Source organism: Aythya ferina (assembly GCF_964211825.1).
Source record: "Aythya ferina genome assembly, contig: HAP1_SCAFFOLD_137, whole genome shotgun sequence".
Classification (NCBI taxonomy): Eukaryota; Metazoa; Chordata; class Aves; order Anseriformes; family Anatidae; genus Aythya; species Aythya ferina.
The window spans coordinates 278,067-284,119 of record NW_028181388.1 but is presented as its reverse complement, the minus strand read 5'-3'; positions in this window follow the sequence as shown (position 1 = coordinate 284,119).

The following is a 6,053-nucleotide window of genomic DNA, read 5'->3' as shown; positions in this document are numbered from 1 at the left end:
CTGGCTTGGTGTCATCTGCAAACTTACCAAGGGTGCACTCAATTCCCTTGTCCAAATCATCAATAAAGATATTAAAGAAGATGCTCCCCAACACCAACCTCTGAGGAACACCACTGGTGACTGGTCACCAGCTGGATTTCACTCTGTTCACCACTGCTCTCTGGGCCTGGCCATCCAGCCAGGTTTTAACCCAGAAAAGCGTGTACCTGTCCAAGCCATGGGCCTCCAGCTTCTCCAGGAGAATCCTGTGGGAGACCATGTCAAAGGCCTTGCTGAAGTCTAGGTAGACTAAGTCAATAGCCATCCCCTCATCCACCAGGAGGATCACCCAGTCATAGAAGGAGATGAGGTTGGTCAGGCAGGACTTGACTTTCATGAACCCATGCTGACTGGGCCTGATTCCCATGTTGTTCTGCATATGCTATGATTGCATTCAAGATGACCTGTTCCATCACCTTTAATGGCACCGAGGCTGTAACTCCACAGTTCCTCCTTACACTTCTTATAGATGGGCATCACAATAGCAAGTCTTCAGTCATCCAGGATCTCTCTGGATGACCATGACCACTGATAGATGATGGAAAGTGACCCAGCAATCACATCCGCCAACTCTTTCAGCACCCTAAGTTGCATCCCATCAGGGCCCATAGATTTATAGGTGTCTAGCTTGCCTAAATAACCTCTAACCCAATACTCTTTGAAAGTCTTCCTCCCTCCAGGTTTTCTCTCTTGTTTCCAGGCTTGGTAGTGCATGGGGGTTAGCCTTAGCAGTGAAGACTGAGGCAAAGAAGACATTCAGTAATTCCGCCTTCTCTGTATCCACCGCCACCAAGGCACCTCCCTCATTTAGCAGCAGTACATCCACATTTTTCTGTCTTCCTATTGCTGCTGATGTATTTGAAAAAGCCCTTCTTGTTGTCCTTGATGTCTCTTGCCAAATTTAATTCTAACCATCTTCGTCACCCTCCTCTGGGCACTCTCCAACAGTTCTACATCCTTTTTGTACTGTGGTGCTCAGAACTGCACACAGTACTAAAGGTGAGGCCGCACCAGTGCAGGGTAGAGTGGGGCAAGCACTTCCCTCGACTGAGTAGCGATGCCATGCTTGATGCATCCCAGGTACAGTTGGCCCTCCTGGCTGCCTGGGCACACTGCTGGCTCATATTCAACTTGCTGTCAACCACAACCCCCAGATCCCTCTCTGTGGGGCTGCTCTCCAGCATCTCGTCACCCAGTCTGTACGTATAGCCAGGGTTGCCCTGCCCCAGGTGCAGGACCTGGCACTTGCCTTTGTTAAACTTCATGTGGTTGGTGATTGCTCAGCTCTCCAATCTGTCCAGATCTCTCTGCAAGGCCTTTCCACCCTCAACAGAGTCCACAACTCCTCCAAGTTTGGTGTCGTCAGCAAATTTGCTCAAAACACCTTCTAGTCCTATATCCAAATCATTGATAAAGACATTGAAGAGGACTGGCCCTAAAATGGAGCCTTGGGGGACCCCACTGGTGACCGTCTGCCATTAATGCCATTTATCACAACTCTTTGAGCCCTGCCCATCAGCCAGTTGCTCACCCATCATATGATGTTTTTGTTTAGTTGTATGCTGGACATTTTGTCCAGTAGGATCCTATGGGAAACCATGTCAAAAGCCTTGCTGAAGTCCAAAAAGATCACATCAGCTGTTTTCCCTTGATCGACTAGATGGGTGATCTTATCATAAAAGGAAATCAAATTTGTTAAGCAGGACCTACCCCTCGTGAACCCATGTTGGCTGGGACCAATGACAGCATTGCCCTCCAGGTGCACTTCAATAACATCAAGGATAATCTCCATAAGTTTCACAGAATCACAGAATTTCTAGGTTGGAAGAGACCTCAAGATCATCGAGTCCAACCTCTGACCTAACACTAACAGTCCCCACTAAACCATATTCCCGGATGGACCCGGCACTTGGCCTTGTTGAACTTCATACAGTTGACCTCAGCCCATCGGTGCAGCCTATCCAGATCCTCCTGCAGAGCTTTCCTACCCTCGAGCAGATCGACACACGCACCTAGCTTGCTGTCATCTGCAAATTTACTGAGGGTGCACTCAATGCCCTCATCCAGATCATCGATGAAGATATTAAAGAGGACTGGCCCCAGCACCAAGCCCTGGGGAACGCCACTAGTGACCGGCCTCCAGCTGGACTTGACTCCATTCACCACGACTCTTTGGACTCGGCTATCCAGCCAGTTTCTAACCCAACGAAGCGTGCGCCAGTCCAAGCCAAGAGCAGCCAGTTTCTTGAGGAGAATGCTGTGGGAAACGGTGTCAAAAGCCTTGCTGAAGTCAAGGTAGACCACATCCACAGCCTTTCCCTCATCCACCCAGCACGTCACTTTGTCATAAGAGGAGATCAGGTTTGTCAAGCAGGACTTTCCTTTCATAAACCCATGTTGACTGGGCCTGATCGCCTGCTTGCCCTGCAAGTGCTGCGTGATGACTCTCAAGAGAATCTGCTCCATGAGATTCCCTGGCACTGAGGTCAAACTGACAGGCCTGTAGTTTCCCGGGTCTGCCCTCCGGCCCTTCTTGTAGATGGGCATCACATTGGCTAGCTGCCAGTCAACTGGGACCTCCCCCGATAGCTGGGACTGTTGATAAATAATGGTAAGTGGCTTGGCCAGCTCCTCTGCCAGTTTTCTCAGTACCCTTGGGTGGATCCCATCCGGCCACATCGACTTGTGCACATCCAAGTGCCGTACCAGGTCACTAACCAGTTCTTCGTGGATAGTGAGGGCCACATCCTGCTCCCCATCCCCTTCCACCAGCTCAGGGTACTGAGTATCCAGAGAACAACCGGTATTGCCGCTAAAGACTGAGGCAAAGAAGGCATTGAGCACCTCCGCCTTTTCCTCATCTCTTGTAACTAAGTTTCCCCTCGCATCCAGGAAAGGATGGAGATTCTCCTTAGTCCTCCTTTTTGTGTTGATGTATTTAAAAAAACATTTTTTGTTGTCTTTAACGGCAGTAGCCAGATTGAGCTCCAGATGAGCTTTGGCCTTTCTGATTTTGTCCCTGCACAGCCTCTCAATATCCTTATAGTCCTCCCTAGTGGCCTGTCCACTTTTCCAAAGATTATAAACCCTCTTTTTTCTCCTAAGCTCAAGCCACAATTCTCTGTTGAGCCAGGCTGGTCTTCTTCCCCGCCAGCTCGTCTTTGGGCACGTGGGGACAGACCGTTCCTGTGCCATTAAGATTTCCTTCTTGAAGAGCGCCCAGCCTTCCTGGACTCCTCTGCCCTTCAGAACCACCTCCCAAGGGACTCTACCAACCAGTGTCCTCAGCAGCACAAAGTCAGCCCTCCGGAAGTCCAATACAGCGGTTTTACTGGTCCCCTTCCTGGCCTCGCCAAGAATAGAGAACTCCACCATTTCGTGGTCACTCTGCCCAAGACCGCTCCCGACAATCACATCCTCCACCGGTCCTTCTCTGTTTGTGAAGAGAAGGTCTAGCGGGGTGCCACCCCTGGTAGGCTCACTAACCAGCTGTGTCAGGAAGCTATCTTCCATGCCCTCCAGAAACCTCCTAGACTGCTTTCTCTGGGCTGTTTACCAGTTTACCAGGCACTGACGTGAGAATGACAGGCCTGTAGTTGCTAGGGTCTTTTTTTTTTTGGCCTTTTTGAAAATTGGTACAAAAAGGGCAAGAAAGTATCAGGGGCAGTTGAGCATAAGATGACCTGCACACCCGAGTTCCTGATCCCAAACCCTTGAAGTCCCTTTGATTGCTCGCAGATTATGCATTGCCATTTCTTCTCCTTCCAGATGTAGGACGAGCAATCTGTAATAGTCTGAGGGTTGAACCAAGCTGGGAAGTCTCATAGAATCACAGTATCATAGAATATCCCGAGTTGGAAGGGACCCATAAAGATCATCAAGTCCAACTCCTGGCACTGCACAAGTCTACCCAAAAGTTTAGACCATGTAACTTCTTCTCCATAATTTTACCAGGCACTGACGTGAGACTGACAGGCCTGTAATTGCTACGGTCTTCTTTCTTACCCTTCGTGAAAATTGGGACAACATTTGCCAGCTTCCAGTCTACTGGGACCTCTCCAGATTCCCAAGATCATTAAAAAATAATTGAGAGAGGTCCCGTGATGACATCAGCCAGCTCTTTAAGCACCCTGAGATGAATCCCATCTGGACCCATGGACTTGTATGGATCCAGGTGGAGCAACAAATCCTGCACACTTTCAGGGTTGGTTGGGAGTTTGTCATTCCCACCGTCTTGGTCCACCTGCTCAGGGCACCCAGGGTCCTGAAGCCCATCATCAGCATTGAAGACAGAGGTGAAGAAGGCATTAAACGTCTCTGCTTTGCCTATGTCATTGTCTGTGAGGAGACCTTCCCCGTCAAGCAGCGGACCTATGTTTTCTTTGGTTCTCATTTTTCTATTAAAATATCTAAAAAACCCTTATTTATCATCTCTCACAGACATGGCCAACGTCAACTCTAGTTGGGCTTTGGCCCCATGAATTTTCTCCCTACAAACACGAACAGTGTCCCTGTATTCCTTCCTCGTCACCTGACCCTCCTTCCAGCAGCCGTACACTTTCTTTTTCTGTCTAAGCTCCAGTAGAAGATCCCTGGTCAGCCAGGCCAGCTTTCTGCCCTGCCTACCTGCCTTCTGATATTTTGGAATCACCTGATCTTGTGCTTTTAGGAGGCAGTGCTTAAAGACTGACCAGCACTGATGGACACCTATACCTTCAAAAGCACCTTCCCAGGGGACCTTGCTGACTAGTTCCCTGAGCAGCCTCAAGTCTGCTTTCCCCATATCCAGGGCTGAAGTTTTGGTGGCAGTTTTCCTTCTCTCACCATAAATTCTAAACTCAACTACTTCATGGTCACTATGACCGAGACAGCCGCCAATTGCCACGTCTCCCACAAGACCCTCTCTGTTTTCCAGCAACAGATCAAGGAGGGCACCTTTCCTAGTTGGTTCCCTTAGCACCTGAACCAAGAAGTTATCATCTAGGTGCTTTATGAACCTCCTGGACTTACTCGTGTCAGCCGTGTGGTGATCCCAGTTGACGTCTCGCAAGTTGAAGTCCCCCATAAGGACAAGGGGAGTTGATCTCGAGGCATCTCTTAGTTCTGCAAAGAATAATTCATTGGTGTTGTCATCTCCTAATGATGTCTCCTTGTCATCTCCTTGTGATGTCCTTAACCCGGGCCCCAGGAAGGCAGCAGACTTCCCTTAGAGGAGGGTACCTTCTACATATTGGACCCTCTGTTTCGTTGATTGTTGAATCACCCACAACTAAAACTCTCCTTTTCTTCCTCCTGTCTGTGGTCACTATAGAGGGGGTTGGCCTTTCCAACCCTAGCAATATATCTGGTGGAGGGGGATTGTAGCCTTCTCCATCCATCGATTGCCTTTTAGCCTCCAGGGCCTTATATCTGTTGTTCAGGTCTACCTGATAGGGTGATATGGGTGAAGGAGGATTTTACCAGCCACCTCGAGCCTGGACTTGTTTCCTTTCATTCATATCCTTCTGCCTTGTGTCTGCTGAGGGATGGATACTTCATTCCCTTTGAGTTGGGAAATTCCTGGTGCCTGTTCTTGTTCCACAGAGGCCAGAGTTAGGCATCAACAGTCTATCTCCCTCTCTGAATCCTAGATGTTCATAAGTTTTATAACCTCTTTTCATAGCTCAGCTACCATGCAGAGCAGGTCTTCCACCTGCTCATATCTTACGCAATTGCTGTCTCTGCAGCTGTCCAACGGTGGTGTAAAGCTTTGGCACTCCCTGCAGCCTGACACCTGGACAGCTGTGTACTTTTTTGGAAGTTCAGTTTGGGTCCCCACCTCCTTTCTGGAAAGTGTGGAGGTGGCCTTCTGCTGTTTGCCCTGAGCGGTCTGTCACAGGAACTCACTGCAGCACCCTGCCTGCATGAACTGCCACACAGACTGCCACAACATGCCCTGACTGGTACCTAATGTCTTGTTTGCCTGCTCTGTGCACAGCATTTCTGGTTGCTCATGCTCCCTAGGGTCTCCCAAT